Source organism: Sinocyclocheilus anshuiensis, unplaced genomic scaffold, assembly GCF_001515605.1.
Source record: "Sinocyclocheilus anshuiensis isolate Anshui unplaced genomic scaffold, SAMN03320099.WGS_v1.1 scaffold680, whole genome shotgun sequence".
In the NCBI taxonomy this organism is placed as follows: domain Eukaryota; kingdom Metazoa; phylum Chordata; class Actinopteri; order Cypriniformes; family Cyprinidae; genus Sinocyclocheilus; species Sinocyclocheilus anshuiensis.
The window spans coordinates 166,902-186,064 of NW_015555783.1; the positions used below are offsets into that span (position 1 = coordinate 166,902).

General features: G+C 33.3%; 1 pseudogene; it reads right to left on the minus strand.

The window, feature by feature from the left end:
• LOC107674772 (ceramide synthase 6-like) overlaps positions 1 to 11,043 on the minus strand; it is a 40,063-nt pseudogene extending 29,020 nt beyond the window's left edge.
• Positions 11,044 to 19,163: the final 8,120 nt, after the last annotated feature.

Here is a 19,163-nt window from a genome sequence, read left to right on the forward strand (position 1 = left end):
GCGTTTGAGAGAGGCGGGGCATAGAGGACCTACAATAATGTACAGTATTTGAAAAATAATGTGTTTTTTGAACATTAAAGCATGTCAACATATTCTGTTACACCAAATACACAAAATAATGATCTTTAAAAAAGCATCATATGACCCCTTTAAATGGTTTATAAATGCTTCTCATTACAGGTTTGGTGGCCGCTTGTATGAACTGCTTTGACTAGCCTTGCAAGTTAGTCATGTATTTTTTTCTTTAAAACTTTGTCAGTTACATAAAAGCGTAGATTGATCTGATTTGAATTTAAAAAGTAAGACTGATTACTCCTTGATTAACTGCTAGATGGTCAGACTAGTTTTTAAGACATAGTGGCTGTTTTTATGCAACCGGTCTATGGCGTATTATTGTCTTCTCAAATGCATGTTAAGCCATATACTGCACAAACCGTAAACAATATGGCAATATACTACTCTGAACATAACCTAATTCTGTCCGTGTTGTATTTTTTGGCTTAGATTTTTAACAAGACATTTTCACACCAAAAGTTCAGTAGTAGTTGTCCTCGTTTTTGTTAGTTTTTTTGGCACAAGGAGAAGAAACATTGATTCATTTACAGCACAGACTCTCGTTAGTGGTGTAACCTCGACTGACTTTACGCAACAGGGTTTTTTTTTTGATCGTCTTTCTCACTTTGCGAGGGAAGAATCGCAGCTCACAGAGAGAGTGGATTATTCCACTCCCACAGAGAATAAGGAATATTTTTAGTCTCCATAGAAACACCGTTTGACTTGAACGTTTCCACAGATTGTGTGGTCAGTTTTGTGCGTTTCAGTTCAGTATTTTGTCAGAGAGCTGTGTGAAATCTGCCAGATGCTGTGTGTTTGTTGACGTTTAGTTATTGCATAATGTCAGAGATGACCATAATCATGCTGCACGTCCAATGTCATCCAAAGAAGGGAATTTAAGTGAATATATGAAAGAATGACACTTTCTTGGTTTGACGTAGTCCACAGTGAATTTCAGATCTGGATTGAGGAGTATATTAAAAACAGTTGCAAAATAGTGTGTCTGGTGTATTCCAGCGTGTCTCTATCCAGCATCCAGAAGCTAAACTATGTGTTTTAATAATATAAAACTATAGCACAGAGTGCAACAGACTGGTTTTCTACTGAAATAAAAAAAACTTTTGAAATTGAAGAAATTAAGACATAGCCATAAATATCAGTACTGTAATTTTCCAGTTGCATTGTAAAATAAAATTGTTATTATGACTTCTATTATTATAATAGAAATAATGATTATAATTTCTATAAATTATTATTATTGTTATTATTATTACTATTACTATTATTATAATATAAATAATTATTATAATTTCTATTAATTATTATTATTGTTACTATTATTATAATATAAATAATTATTATAATTTCTATTAATTATTATTATTGTTACTATTATTATAATATAAATAATTATTATAATTTCTATTAATTTTTTTTATATAATTACAAAATAATTATATTTCAAATAAATGCTGTTTTCTGAACTTTCTATTAATTCTATAAAGAATCCTGAAAAAAAAAAATGTAATAAAAATTTCCACAAACATATGAAGGATATCGGCAAATCAGCATATTAGAATGATTTCTGAAGGATCACTGAAGACTGGAGTAATGATGCTGAAAATTCAGCTTTGCATCACAGGAATAACTTTTAAATTGTAAAAAATATTTCACAATTTTACTGTTTTTACTGTATTTTTAATCAAATAAATGCAGCCTCGGTGAGCTTAAGAGACTTTTCAAAAATTCTTCAAAATATTACAGACCCCAAACTTTTGAACAGTACTGTACTTTACAAATGTTCCTTATTGTGAACGATTCATCAGTGCACATTATTCCAAAGAAAAAAAAAATGTCATAATACTTTATCAAAATATAATAACTTGTTCTGCCTCTCTTTCAACCACATGATTCATTTTGATAAGTAACGTCCACTTTTCAGCATCCAATCAATTCCTGATGGATAAAATCAAGTCCCATCCTACATCTTTTCTTAATGAATATCCTGTTTCACACAGAAATGCGTCATATTATGAAAGTAAAATGAACTTCTCATGCATTTTCATGCCATTAAAAAACTAAAAGTCCCTACTACCTGACAGATATCACTGAAATAGGCATCCTGCAGTACAATAACAAATCATTCCCTGACAAAAACAAGAACAGGAGATTCTCTTCTCACATGCTCTCGCAGAAGCGCGCCAGTGTGCTCGGTTTCTCCTGGTTGCGTCGATGTCTGAACCAGCGTTGGATGGTCCTCACGTCCCAGTCCAGCTGCTTGGACAGACCCTCTAACCTCTTCTCATCGGGGTGCTGGAAGACACAGCAGACAGAAGCGTGTCACTGCAGAGATCTGCCACAGTCAGAGCACAAACAAACCGCCTCAATGTGGATTTAACAGCTTGAAAAATCCACTCGGTGCACATTTAAAACCGTTGTCTTTAAAAAGCCATCTGCACATACGAGCGTAATCATGCTGCAATGTCTGGAGTACTGGGGTTTCCATTGTGAATGAACCATTCTTTCAAGCACTTCCTTGCTGACCATCAATGACTGAACAAAAGAGGCCATACGTTCATTCAGCTCACATGCAAGTTTATTCAGTAAAACAAGGGGCGTTAGGAAAACCAAAGCACAGTTTTAACATTTATGAATCTGTATAAATGGCTGATGATTATACACTATTAGAAATAGAATGATGTCAATGGCGAGCGTAATAGTTAAATTATTATCCAAGACTCTAAGGAAAAAAGGTACAATAGCTTTCACTGGGTCAGAATCTTTTTAAAAGGTACACCCTTATACCTTATTTACCTCTTAAAGGGTGCATGTACCTTTAAAGGTATATATTAGTAACTAAAATGTACATATTAGAAACTAAATGGTACATATTTGTATCTTTTAAAAGGGTTCAGCTGCAGTGACAGCTTTTGTACCTTTTTTTATCTAAGAGTGCAGCACTATTAAAGGACATTACTGAAAATCATCATTTATTTATTTGGTTATTGGGTTTTGTTTATAGTTTGATCAAATAAAGGGGAAAATATGCTTTGTTGATATTTTCTGAATAAATTGAAGAAAAATGCAATTTAATAATAATGCAGAATAACTGACTTGTTACAACTCAACAGAACAATGCTGTTGAATGAATCTGCCAAGTAAACTTATAGAAAGTGTCATTTTGTAAAAGAATCATAAGATTCAGTCAGTGGGTTGAATCATAATCCCCACTACTGGTCATGCATAAGGCATAGTATATGTTTGAGATTTTATACTTGATTATGATTTGTTATCGTAGCATTTAGCAATCAAATATTTTAATTAGTAAATGTTGAAATTAACATCAACCAAGTTTAATAAATGCTTTAGAAGGTCAAGATTCAAGATTTTCATGTCACATACACTGTTCTATACAGAAAATAACCTGCAGTGAAATAAAAATAAACTCTTTCTCATTATATATATATATATATATATATATATTAGTGCTGTCAATCGATTAAAAAAAATTTACTAATTAATTGCACATTTTTCTGAAATTACCAACTGGATTCAGGATTCCTTTGGCCAAAAAGAGTCTCTTTTTTGAAGAAATGGTCGGAATAGAAAATGATTTTATCCTCAATGAACATCTACTGTTTTTATACTAAAAATAACAGCCCCAAAACTGATGTCTATCACTAATGGATTTCATCCAAACTCAATCAGTTTCCAATTAGACGGTTGTATCTGCTAACATGCCAGCTAGATGAGCTTCGCCCTGAGGTCTCCCTGTCTCTCTGCATAGCTCCGTTTCAGACAGAAATGGTCTTTTTATTCTTAAAGCGTGTCTGGATCTCGTGTGTTTGAGAATCTGAACATTTGTCAAGGAAATTTAGTGACTAAAAATAGAGCCGATGCATCAGCGCACACAAGCTCTGATAACGCCACACACGTCAAAGAGCCACGCTATCGCTCTGAGACTGCGATTACCTGTGCAGTCACTCTACACTGCCGCCACCATCAAGAGCACTCGCTTTCTTTCAAGACAAGGGCTCAAAAGGTGAAACATTATTCTTCTTTTACATGGCAACCTCTGCTCTGCTTTAGTCCAGAAGTTGTGGATTAAACTCTGTCGGCCTCGTTCCCAAATGAACATCAGTAAGAGCACTTACATTTGATTCAAGATAAATGAACTCGCATTACATACTGATTCAACTCAGTGGAGGTGATAGTAACAAAAGAATTCACAGTACCATAGTGAATGTAGGAATAGTTCTGTTTCGCTTACACTAATGTGATTCGCTGTAATCGAGGCCTCTCTCGTTTCAGTGACTGTGATAAGCACTTCAATTTGATTCTGATTCACAGTCTCTGCAGGTTTTAATCACGTTACTGCATAATTGAATAATTCTTTAAAGATAAATGGCTGATAAAAAGCTTTTCAACATCATGATTAATTTCAGCGCCAGCAAGACTACATTGAACAATTTTTTACATTTTACTAAAAATCTTTTTTGAATTATTAAAAAAAAATAATAATTAAAAAATTATATATATATATAATATATATATATCCTGTTTCCGCCTGTTTCTCATGTCATGTTGTCATTGGTTCCTTGTCTTCTTATTAGTTCTGTTCTCTCATTAGTGCATGTTAATTTATCTTGTTATCTTGTTTAGAATTTATGTTTTCTCATTGGTTGCTTATGTCATGTGATTAATCCATAGTCTTGTATTTAAGCCCTCATGTTTGCCATGTTACTTTGTTGTGTATTGAAATATGTATGCAGTTCAATGTTATTGTTTATAGTCAAGCTCATAGTTTAGGTTTTGTTTCAGGTCTTGGATTTAATTCATAGTTCATGTTTTTGGATTATCGCTGTTGTAAATGAAACTTCACCTGGGTTCTCTATGTTATCGTCCTCATCTGTTTCATGTGAGCATCATTTCACCTACAGTAGGTGAGGTACAGTATTAATGCACAAACACAGCCTGTTCGTCTTGAAGTGATAGTTAGTTCACTGTTGTTCTTAACCTGTATTACTTTGTTTCTTCTGTTAAACATTAAAGACAACATCATGAGGGTGAGATAATGACAGAATTTTCATTTTTTTTGGGTGAACGGTCCCCATAAAAAATGGACGAGTGTCAAAATATCAGATAATTACGGCTCGTAAATGCAGGCTAAAAGACCTGCCACTGTCTATTATGCCATTAATATAAATGAAACGACAATATTGACAAGATAAAACACTCGCTTCTCTCGGCTGGATAACTTTGGTAGCTCAATAAGACATTTCAATCTAAAACGGAAGGAAAATGTTCAGCTAATTTGATTTACAGGCCAGTACTAACACATTATATTTAAAGACCCCCTGTTGTAAGGATCAAGTTTTTAACATTAATTACATGTCTATCTGGTGTTTTTAATATTTATCAATTCAAATTTTTACTACTTTTAACACTTAACATTACTAATTTTCCCCTCAATGGCACCATTTTCTAAGGTCTGGCCTATGGAGCTAATTTTATTTATTTTTTCCTGTTTTCTGTTTCTGCTGAAAAAAGGCCAATTGAAATGATATAATTTTAATTGTTTGAGTGTGTTGGTATGGAGGATTGTTTTTTAAATTCTGACACTGCACAAAAAATAATGCAAAATTAAGTTTGTTTCTAATCATCAAAAAAAAATCTGCTTAGTGTTTAGTATAAGGAAAATTATTATTTTTCTTCATAAACAGCAGTGGCATTATGTACAACCTAGCATTTAAAGGGTTAAAATCCTAAAAATGAATGTTTTTTTTGTAGTTATGAACATAACTGATGTTGCTAAAAAACTGGGAGTGAAAGCAGGAAAAAATTTCTATGACCATTTCTGATGCATTTTTTCCCTCTAAGGACATGTAACTGTAACTGTTGTATTGATGCACACGTGTTAATAATAATAATAATGCTGTAAAAACACCAGTAATTTAACTGAGAAATACTTGAAGGTGTTAATGTTTATATTAAAGGGGTGGTTCACTGTTTTTTTTCTAGGCTTGATTGCAGGGTTCCCACTCTTTCATGAACACCAGATTCAAGGACTTTTTCAAGCAACTGTTAAATGCACATATCTTTTCAGCACATTAGTTGCTGCTGTTCTACTGAAACTGGCTTACTAATTTTTTTTTTTATCAAACTGCTGTTCCTGCCATTTATAATAGCAGTAAACCTCTCAAAACTGTGTTGTAGTGATTTTCTCAGCCTCCTGAAGCAATAAATCCTGTGGTTAGAAACATGGTCTTTACCTTGGTGATGGCAGTGAAGACCTTCTCCAGAATGGCGTTGGGCTGAGCTTTCTGCGGCCCGTTGGCCTGGATTTTCAGACCTAGTGCACATGGCCTTGCAATAAACCTAAAACAACCAATAACAAAGAACGCTTTATTAGATTTATATCTTGTAATATCAATGCCTGCTACCTTAATTCCGAAGGTCTGACAGGTTGCATTAAAAATCAATATTCAAAGGGAACTTCTGAGGTAAAACCACAGCGGGCGGCTAAAGAAATCCTCCTGTGTGCAATCACTGCGGCTGTCTTGCCAAATCTTCAGAGACACGCGTTAAACCGCACAGGCCAGCTGTAAGCATTTGGTCTTTCTGCAGCTGACTGGCTGCTTTTGTGAAGGTCTGATAAACATCGGTGTATTAGAAAATGATCAGAGCGACTGCATTATAGTTGGTATTGTTATGCTAATGAGACTCTATCTTGTCGATCTGATAATGAGAATGTTAAAAAGGAACAACAACCAGAAGAAACATTTCATGGGTCATTGCTACTATGCAGTGCATTTGCATGTCCTCGTCTTAATGTAAATATCAAACTCGCTGTTTATGAAAGTCATATTTCGTTTATCACAATAGCAATGACATAAACAGATTATTTCACTTTCTTTGAGCAGATGATATATGAAATCAAAACAAACATGGCAATAGTGCTTATTTGTTAATCATTTCATAGATTCTTCTCTTTTTACAACCTGTTCCCAAAAATATGTTCCAAGAACATTTTGTTGTATGTTCCCAATATTTATAAAAACATTATTTCTGAATGTTCTCTGAACGTTCAAAAAGTGTTGTTTTTTTTTTGTGTGTGTGTGTGTTTAAGAAACTTTTTTTTTTTTCTTGGTTTAGTGAATGTTAAGGGAACATTCCATTATACAATTGTGCAAACGTCATGGGAACGTTATTTTTTAAATGTTCTCTGAACATTCTGGAACTATTGCTCAGAAATTTTAAATAAGGCTTTTATTATGTTACAAAATATTTCTAATTCAAATAAATGATGTTATTTTGAACTTTCTACTCATCAAAAATATTAAGTATAAATAAAACAATGTTTTCAACACTGATAATCAGCATATTAAAATTATTTCTGAAGGATCATGTGACACTAATGACACAAGTCAAATTCAGCTTTACATTAGCTTTACATAAATTACATTGAAATATTTTCAAATAGAAAACAGTTATTTAATATTGTAATAATATTTCACAATATTATTGTTTTTAACTGTATTTTTAATCAAATAAATGCAGCCTTGGTAAACAAAAATACATCTCAAAGCTCAGAGATGAACTGGCCTTGCAAGTCTGGGAAAGTAAGATGTCACAAGAATGGAAATGGAGGTGACAGCAGACAGTTTTAATGAGCTTTTGCCACTTAATAATGTCATCCAATTAAGAGCCCTGCAATTCAGTGCAGAAAATGCTCTAGAAATGATTCTTCTATTAAGCTGAAGAGCTGCGATATCAAATTCAGCTTTACATCACGTGAATAAATTACATTGAAATATTTTCAAATAGAAAACAGTTATTTAATATTGTAATAATATTTCACAATATTATTGTTTTTAACTGTATTTTTAATCAAATAAATGCAGCCTTGGTAAACAAAAATACATCTCAAAGCTCAGAGATGAACTGGCCTTGCAAGTCTGGGAAAGTAAGATGTCACAAGAATGGAAATGGAGGTGACAGCAGACAGTTTTAATGAGCTTTTGCCACTTAATAATGTCATCCAATTAAGAGCCCTGCAATTCAGTGCAGAAAATGCTCTAGAAATGATTCTTCTATTAAGCTGAAGAGCTGCGATAAGCTTAAGGGTAAGTGATTTGCGGCCTGCGCACGGTTTGCTTTTGTGGGGCTGAAATGCCATAAATGGGCTGTTGCTCATCATAAAAATGTACTGCGATTGTAGGATGGAAGAGGATGTTTGTACTTCATATAGTGTGTCCTCTTTCCACAGAGGAAGTCAAGTGATGCCACAGTGAAGACCACGAGAGCTTTTATCAAGACGTTTCGGTTGAACACTGATGGCTTTTTATTATTTTGCAATGGTTTGTTATTTGTAAAGTCAGATCCAAAGGTTTCAGCCGGTCCAGAACTGACACGGGTTCAACTTAACTCTGATAATAAAATATGTTTTAGAAGATCCGTCTTCCTCCCTAGACACAATCCCAGAGGAGACCCTGACAGTATATTTCACCTTCAAACTATGAAGAGCAAAATTCAGCTGGAGAGATCTGAAGAACTCTGTCAGATGAAGGTGAAGAGCAGATGGTCTGTGGCATACATAAACACAAAACCTGACACCGCGCCGTCCCGCAGGGAATATGTCAAAACTGCTGCTTTTGTGACACTGAAAGCCAACACACTTTCAGATGTCAAAACCCATAATAGCGCAAAATTAATGTCTAAGTTTCATAGCTCACTGGAAAGCATGATTTACAGTTGATATCAAGTGCACACTGACTGGTTTTATCATCTAATCTCAAGCATACGACTAGTTGTCACATGGGGAAGAGGCTATATGTCAATAACTTTTCAAAATTCCAAACGCACAAAAGCTTGTTTCTCTAGCAGTGTTTTTTTTTGACTGTTCAAAAAGGTTTGGGTGAATCTCCCACTTTCATTTTATTTCTCACTTTTATTCATTGTCAATCACTTATTACGTTTCAACAACATCAGGTGCAAACATAATGTGTCCAATATTTAATATAAATATATTTATACATATAAATAAGAATTACAAGTTTTATTTTGTATATTATATGGTTGTTTTAAAAAAATGTTTTTTTTTTGTTTGTTTTTTTTTGGTGTTACTAACGGCACCTACTTAAAATGAAGGAAATTATGTTAAAATCTCAAACAATATATTTTCAAGTTATATGAGCTGACATATCATGGCTGGATGCAAAAATATGAGTATTGTTACATAATTTATAATTACCTATATACACAAAAATTGTGTGTGTGTTTTTTTTTACAGAAATTAATACATTTATTCAGCAAGGCTGTATTAAATGGACTAAACTGACAGTAAATATGTTTGTAATATTAAAAAATAATATAATATTGATATATTAATACTATTATAATAACATTATTATATTTTAATATTTTACATATTTCTATTTCAGATAAATGCTGTTCTTTTTAACTTTCTATTCATCAAAGAATCCTGAAAAAGTACCAAGTTTTCATTAAAAAAAAAAAATTATATATTTTTTTATTTTAATATTTTATTATATAAAAAATATTTTCACAGTATTACTATTTTTACTGTATTTTAGAATAAATAAATGCAGCCTTGGTGAGTATAAGAGACTTTTTTTTAAATATTAAAAATTGTTGTTATATGTCAGAGTAGGTATGGCTGAAAAAGATGTTTACATGCTCCACAGCTATTGAAATATTTCTGTACAGATATAATCAGCATATTCAGGAATTCAGCAGTGTGATGAATAGCAAATTATTTTGTATATTATATGGTTGTTTTAAAAAAATGTTTTTTTTTTGTTTGTTTTTTTTTGGTGTTACTAACGGCACCTACTTAAAATGAAGGAAATTATGTTAAAATCTCAAACAATATATTTTCAAGTTATATGAGCTGACATATCATGGCTGGACGCAAAAATATGAGTATTGTTACATAATTTATAATTACCTATATACACAAAAATTGTGTGTGTGTTTTTTTTTACAGAAATTAATACATTTATTCAGCAAGGCTGTATTAAATGGACTAAACTGACAGTAAATATGTTTGTAATATTAAAAAATAATATAATATTGATATATTAATACTATTATAATAACATTATTATATTTTAATATTTTACATATTTCTATTTCAGATAAATGCTGTTCTTTTTAACTTTCTATTCATCAAAGAACCCTGAAAAAGTACCAAGTTTTCATAAAAATAAATATTGTAAATGAGATGATCCAAAATTCAGATTAATACAAGCATATCGCCAGTCACCTTAGACGGGTTTCTAGAACATATCTTAATAGGGTTAATGCATTTCCATGACATTAACGCACAATAGGAAACATATTAAACTCAATTTTGCGCTTCATGGAGTAATTGTTTTACTGTTTTTTTTTGTGGTAAAAATGACACCCTTTTGTGGTTCCCTTTGTGACAACTTACCCCATACAGTAGCGTGACAACATGCCCCTGTGTTGGGAGGCAGTGGAGATTCTCAAACTTCAGATTTGGTATAAAAACACTCCGCTTACAAAAACAGAAATAGATGGCACACCTAAGAATGATCTACACAACAAAGAGCGCCACTGACCTACTTTCATCATCAGTATTATTATTCCAGAAGATGGGCCATATTGGGTTCCTGTCATTGTCCTAATTCATACAAAGATTCAGTGACAATGTGAAGGAACACAAACCTGTCCCATCATCATCAGCAGCTGAGGATGAACCACCCTGAGCGCAACATCTTCAGCAGTGATGATGATGATGATGATGATGATGAAGATGTGACACTGGACGTACCTCTCAAAGACCAGCCGGATCATAAACATGCAGAATGCTAAAGGACACGCCAGATACAGATCCTCGGCTTGTGGAAAGGTGGACTCGTCTGTGTTTTTCAAGTCAGCCCAGGTTACGTTGTGCGGGAGCCAGAACCTCTCGTTCCAGAACCACGCCAGGATCCCTGCCATTATCATTATGTAGTCTACTCACCCTCAAATATGAACTAAATGCATTTTTAACACACTATCTCTGTATTATTATAAAATGTATTTAGTCACCACTTGTAGCCTATAACACTTGAGTGTACTAGTGTATGAAAGATGGGTTCAAGTGAACTACAAGTGGTAACTAAATACATTTTTTAAATACAGGGATAGTATGTTAAAAGTGCATTTTAGTTCATATTCATGGTGTCCCAAAATAGCACAGTTGAGTACACTTAGCTTAGTTGATCTTAAGTTTATCTTAAGAAGTACTAAAGAATAATTTTCAGTATATTAAGTACAAAATTAGTGCGCGAAAATAGAGCACTTTTAAGTAGCCTACATTATGGAAGTGTACTTTTTTAAAAACCTGGGTTACACTGTTCTTTAAAAAAAAAAATCATAATAACCACGACAAAAACACAATAAAAATATTACAGTTATGGGCCTCTACATAAATCTAAATGCTTCAGAACCAGTGTAATTTTAGTGTAATTTATATAGTATATAAGTATATAATAAGTATTTAATATCGTTTTTATTATACTATCTTTATTTTTATAATTAGCTTTTATTTTTAGATTTAGATATGATTTTAGTTTCATTTTTACTCAGTTTGACGTGTGCTTTTATCATTTTTATTACTTTTTTCTTTAAATATTACCATTTAAGTTTTATTATTATTTTTTTAGTTCTGTTTGTTACCAGTAATAGTAATAGTTTTAGTTTTGTATTTTTTTTTTAATGTTGTTTTACTGTGTTCTAACAAGAACGCAATCAGTGTTCATCTGTACGGTACATTTTCATCTGTGATTTAAAAAAAAAAAAAAGATTATTAATGTGTTACTTACTAATAATGTATTTTTACTTATTTTGTTAAAAAATGTTTGGTTTTATTTTGTTATCCTTTCTGGTTTTCTCCTCACGTGTAATTTAAATCTTTTGTTGTATTAGTCTGGCTTCTTGCAATAACCCTGCTATAAACGTCACACATCAAAATAAAAGCACAGAACTATAGAGGGCCACCTTTAGCTGCCAAATCTTATGAAATAGCCCCACCTGCTGGTCGATAGATAGTTTTTCCAGTGGCTACTGCAGTGCTGGCCTTCTTGCTTTTACTTTGTTTTACATAGGTGAATACAAATAGAGATCATATCGTAAATTATATATCAATTCTTGCGAAATTCTTTATGCATAAAGCCAAAATAATGAAGATTCGACTTCTTTTTAAAATCTTTATGAAGATTTAGGCTATTAACGGTTGTTTGTTGTAGGCTATAGGCTATTGATACATTGCGGAAAAAATGCAATTAAAGTGTTTTACAAGGCTATTAGTCGTGTGTGTGTGTGTGTGTGTGTGTGAGAGAGAGAGAGAGAGAGAGAGAGAGAGATCATCAGTCATGAAAGAGACTGAAGAGACTGATTCATTTGAAAATTCTTTCAAAGTGGTAACTGATATATCAGCCTTTACATTTTGAGAACATTAAACAAACAAAGCAAGCAGCACACACAACCGGATGAAACGGGGAAACTTTTTATTGACGCAATTTGGCGTCAAGAATTGATCATGAATATTAATTAGGCTACCTAACGTGACTGAACGCTCAAAGAAGACTATACTGATATGATTATTTGTTGCGATCAAATTTATAGCAAAGTTTGGTAGTTCTTGGTTCAGGGTTGGCATCAAGACTATTAGATTGGTATTCAGACTAGTAGAAAGCATAAATAAATAAACAAATAAATAAATACATAAATAAATAACAGGGGCTTAGACGATTAGAAAGAATCAATCAATCAATCTAACGCGACTAGATGCGCCAACAACGGTCACCAAACAACGTCACCATGGCCGAATTAATATTTATTTAGTCATTTATTTAGTCATTTATTAGAGGCTTTTATCCAAAGCGACTTACAAACATGCTAGAAAACAACAACTTACTGACACGTAGTAAAAATGGTAATAAAAACTGAAACAGAAGCGAAACAAGTAATAGGAAAGAGGAGAAATAAAAAGCGATACTCATTCATATTATATTCATATGCAATTAATATTAATATTAATTAATATAGTAATATTCATGAGCTACTTAATATCAGCGCGCTACGCTGTAGTGACATCAGCGCGCCGCAATGAATATTCATGAGCTCAGCCCTCGCTGTAGTAGGATTCGCGATGTCTCTCTCCGGATGTGTTCATCGCAATGCGCTAGTGATCCAGCAGCAGCAGCAGCAGCAGCAGCAGCGCGGAGGTGAGCGAGTGAGAGCGACTCTCTCAGCAGCATCATGGCGGAGCAGAGCGACTCCCCGGCGGCCGTCCAAACCCCGCAGCCGGCGCTCACCACCAGCTGGCCCATTGTCAAGGAGGTGTACGAGCTCCAGGAGGTGATCGGTGGGTAGTTGCAGATGGATTTGAGCTTGTCAGAGGCTGCGGATTGTTGCTTTGGTTTGGGCCTACCGGCTTTTTCCCCATATGATGACAGTAATGCATTGCGGATATGACAAGTGGAGCTTCCTTCCTTATGTTTTAAAGCTATTAGGTGACAGTGCACATGTTACGAGTGATGATGCTTTATTATAGCACGTGTCCAGTGAGACATCAGGCTACTGTGACGTTTACAGCAAATGTGCTGTTATCATACACAGGGAAGGTTATTTTGTCCAAAAAGTGCAACCAAGTTTCAGGGGTTTGAAGTTGATGCATTGCGCAGGCTGGCGGATATTTAACAGAGCACTAATAACAGTGACAACAAGAGTCGTTATTATGATTTAATATATTTTCTTATTATTCATATTCGGAGTGTGTAGGGCATGTGTGCATCTTCTCTGCACTTGCACGCCTTCGCACTGTCTGTGAGATTCAAAGCTGTCATTTGCTGCATGCGATGCGTTTGCGCTCGTCTCCTGACGCCCTCTGCTGCTCAGATTGAGCGCTTCTCATGTCTAACAAGTGCATTTAGTCATTTTTGCTAATTCAGAAAGTTCTTCGCAAAGAAATGAACAGCAATTTTGAGAAATTGAATTACAATTACACATTTATATATGCCACTTAAACACAAGTGGCGTATTAATCTCATAACACACTGATTTAACAATTTACATATTTTATGTTTATGCTTCATAAAGCACTTTGAACTCTGCCAAATGTACACATTATTTTTATTAGAATTTATATGTATATTTTATATTATATAGCACACAAAGTGAAATAATAGTCAGAATCTCATTTAATAGAACAATTTATTGAAACTTCAGGCTAAATATATAATCTAAGAAAAAAAAACTTTCTATAAATAATTTATTTCTGGAGCTCATACTCAAGAAAAAAAAAACTCAATTATATTCAGAGGCCCAAATGGAGCAAAAATATTCAATTTCGTGCAGATGCTGATATTTGTATGGCCAAAAATTAAGATAAAATTCTGATAGCTTGTATTGTAAATGAATGAGATCTTTATAACAGTATAGCAGATTACTGACCTAAAATTATATAAATATCAGCTGTCACTCCATATCTCCCAATAATTTGTCTTAGTAAGATGATAAATAGTTAGTTTTATGGTCAAAGCTCTGTAGTTGCAAAAGCTATAATGCAATGCAATACAATAATGATTGAGAGATAAACAATTAAAAATGTTCCTCAAAAGACTGATGATCATATTTAATACTTACATTTGAACATGATTTTTCTAAAAAATTCTGGATAATCAAGTAAACCAAAGTTGCTGCAGTCCAGTAAGTGTTCATCTTGAAATATTATATAAGTTATATAAAAGTTATTCTTATATTAACTTTAGAAAACTCCTTAAAGATAATAAGAAACAATTATGCAGTTGTGGATGTGTAGTTTAAGCATACCTGCTTATTATATTTGTAAAAACCATTTTGACTTCACTTGTGGAATGGTTAATATGAGGCCATAAACGCATGCATAATAATTATAGCAAAAAGACTGTTTGCAGGATGTCAACTTTCCAAATAATGATCGAATTTTAATTGTATGAGTGAACTTTTCCTAATAATCAATAGCTGTTATTTTATGACATTTTTCCTTCTGGTTTTTTTTTTTTCATTCATTGACATTTCGCTGCATTCTCAAATCCCTAAAAGTGTAACTCAAATTGAGTCCGCTGCTATTGATGGACACACTGCCTGCAGATATGAGGCTCCCAAAGTAAATAAAGGCCCTCTTCATGGCTGTGAGCGCAGGGGGATTGAGATGCGTATTAAAGCAGTAATCTATCAGCTCAGATAAGAGCTAGCATTACCGGAGAGCTTCTCTATAGTTTCTGTGCACTTCTTCTGCTAATCGGTGCGGCGCGTGGTCAGGACCCCCTCCTTATCTGTCAGCCGCAGTTGGCAGAGTGTCACACACACTTACGGTGTGAATAGCAGCACTGCGTTTGTGTTTATGCATGTGTGTTTGTTTATAGTCACAAATGTGACATGTCATATCTGATGTGAATCAGCAATTGGCTATTAGTGCATGATGTTTTATGCATTAATTGTCTGGAAAATGTGGAATATTTTCAAACAGGCTTTGTGAAATTGCACACCTCCTTTTCAAATGCATTTGAATAGACTGATTGTTGTCATTATTACACTATTTAAAACTGCATGTTGTGTTCACTTGTGTTATCTTTTACTAATAAATTTGTTTGATGATCTGAAACATTAAAGTGTGACAAACGTGCAAAAAAATAAGAAATCAGGGAGGGGGACAACTCTTTTTCACACCACTGTATATATATATATGCATGCTACAGTTCAAAAGTTTAGGATCAGTAAGACTTTTTGTTAAAGAATTTAATATTTTCATTTTTATTCAGCTAAAATGCATTAAATTGATCAAAAGTGACACTAAATACATTCAAAATGTTACAAAAAATGTATATTTTAAATAAATGTTGTTTTTTGAACTTTCTGTTCTTCAAAGAATCCTAAAAAAAACTATCACAGTTTCTGCAAAAATATTAAACCACACAACTGTTTTTAACATTGACAATAAGGAATGAGCAGCAAATCAGCATATTAAAATGATTTCTGAAGGATATATTATGCAAACAAAAACGTTTTTGTATGCGATTAATCGCGATTAATCGTTTGACAGGATAATTATATTAATTTAATTGTAACTATATAATTATATATTATAACTACATACTTATAATTATAATAAGTATAATACGATTAGTGGTCAACCAATGTGGCTTTTTCAACACTTAGAGAGAATGGTAGCTGCTGGCATATATACATAATGGAAAAAGTATGTGAACCCATGGAGTTTCATTTTGCCTCACTTCCCAGTTCAGTCAATGGCAGACAGTATGAAGATACTCCTGCCTCCAGGAAACTGGTTTCAGACATCATGTCTGTTGATCTAGATCAAATTCAAATGATCTTTAGGCAGAACCAAGCAAATATTCACAGTAGAAACTGAATCTTAAGTTAAAAATGGACATTTGAATGCATGCACAGGGTTGTGAGATATCACAGACATTAAAGGGCACTCGGCACACCTCAGATTGAAACCTTTTGACTTGCGAGCTGAAAAGGGGTTACGCAATCATCATCTCTGAATGGTGATCACCAACACACAGTCTTTAAATGGAGAAAGTGCAGCGCTGTGGGTGTCCAGCAAAGAGGAAGCCGCTGTTGTCCCAAAAAAACATTGCTGCACGTCAAAAATGTGCAGAAAGTCACCTGGACAGCTTCCTGTCATGGAGGGAAAAATTAATTCCTGAGTTTATAAGATTCAGACCATTTAGCAGGAGACTGAAAGCCATCTGTCTGTCAGCTGAAACTCAACAGAAGTTGGTAAATCAACACACGAGTTTCAACAAAATCCATCGCTTTGAGCGACCCAGTCTGAGTTCTGACCTCAGCATGACCTACAGAGATACACAACCTGAAAATACTGCAGAACTGAAACCGTTTGGTTTAGAAGAAGAGGTTATTGCTGCCAAAGTAAGGCCAATTGGGTTCACATACTTTTTCTACTCGCACTGTGCTTTATAAAGAAATGAAGTAGTTTGTATTGTTATTTGCTTGAGCAGACTGTGTTTGTCTATTCCTGATGAGTTGTTTGAGAATGAGATCAAATTTACATGGTAAATCCAAGGGTTCAAATACTTTTCCTTGCAGCTGGATGAAATACAATCTAATGATTGCAAATAATATGCACACAAATTGCTGAATTTAAATGTAATTTTAATCACCTTTCTGGGTTTTGCGCATAATATTTACTCACTACTCACGCTGTTGGTAGATTTTTGCAACTGAATAGGTGAAAATAACCACTTTCATAATATCTATAAATTAGCATATTAGTATGATTTTGGAAGGATTATGTGACTGAAGAGTGCAGTAATGGTTACTGAAAATTCAGCTTTGCATCGCAAGAATAAATTGCATTATAAAATATATTCAAATAGAAAACAGTTATTTTAAATTGTAATAATAATTCTCTTTACTGTATTGTTAAACACATTGAATAAAAAAAAGACTGACCACTTATTGACCACAAACGTTTGAATGGTAGTGTTTATAATTACAGTATAATATATAATAAAGATGAATAAACAAACACATTGAATAAAAAAAAGACTGACCACTTATTGACCACAAACTTTTGAATGGTAGTGTATATAATTACAGTATAATATATAATAAAATACTATATTATATACTGTATTATAAATTATAGTATTATTTATTTATTTATTTTTTTCATTTTTTGCATATATACTGTATATATACAGTGGGTACGGAAAGTATTCAGACCCCCTTCAATTTTTCACTCTGAAATGCAAATAGTTACAGGTAAATTGCAATCTGTTTTTTGAGCACCCCGACTGGGCTGGGAAGACATTGGACAGACATCTTTTGGCTCCATTTTACCCATTCATTTTCATTATAGCCATTTCACAATAATCTTAAAGTAGTAGTAGTAGTTCACCCAAAAATGAACTGTGAACAGAGATGTAGATGAGTTTGTTTCTTCATCCAAAGAGACTTGGAGAAATGTAGCATTACATCACTTGCTCACCAATGGATCCTCTGCAGTGAATGGGTGCCGTCAGAATGAGAGTCCAAACAGCTGATAAAAACATCACAATAATCCACAAGTTATCCACACCACTCCAGTCCATCAGTTAATGTCTCGGTACTTGATGTGTGCAGATTTCTCTCTTGATTCAGACAAGACGACTTTTTCACTGGAGAAAGCAGTATTATGGATAGAGGATATTTGTTTCTTGCAAACACGCAGCTTTTCGCTTCTCAAGACATTTATTGGTGGACTGTGGTGTGGCTTGCTTGTGGATTATTGTGATGTTTTTATCAGCTGTTTGGACGCTCATTCTGACGGCACCCATTCACTGCAGAGGATCCATTGGTGAGCAAGTGATGTAATGCTACATTTCTCTAAAAGTTTAGATTAAGTTGTATTTTTTTAAGAAATTAGTATCTTTTCATCTGCAATTATGCATTAAATTAATTAAAAATAAATGTAAAAAATGTTACAAATGATATCTATTTTAAATAAAGTATGTTTTTTGAATTTTCTATTCATCAAAGATTCCTGGAAAAACTGTATTATGGTTTCCATCAAAACATTAAGCAGCAACAAAATGTTTATTGAGCAGCAAATCAGCAAGAATGATTTCTGATGACTGGAGTAATGATGCTGAAAATTCAGCTTTATCACAGGAGTAAATTACATTTAAAAATAATATTCACATAGAAAACAGCTATTTGAAATGGTAAGAATAATTCACAATATTAATGTTTTTACTGTATTTTTCTTCAAATAAATGCAGCCTTGGTGAACAATAAGAGACTTCTTTCAAAAACATGTTTAAAAAAAATAAATAAATAAAATGTATATAAATGTAAAAATTGGTCGATTCTCTTGTCATTCCCAATGCTGCATGGAGTTGGATGATTGCCATTCCCAACTCTTGCTGCAAAGTCTTATATAAGTAAATTAATAAATGTGACCCTGGAGCACAAAACCAGTCTTAAGTCGCTGGGGTATATTTGTAGCAATAGCCAACAATACATTGTATGGGTCAAAATTATCGATTTTTCTTTTATGCCAA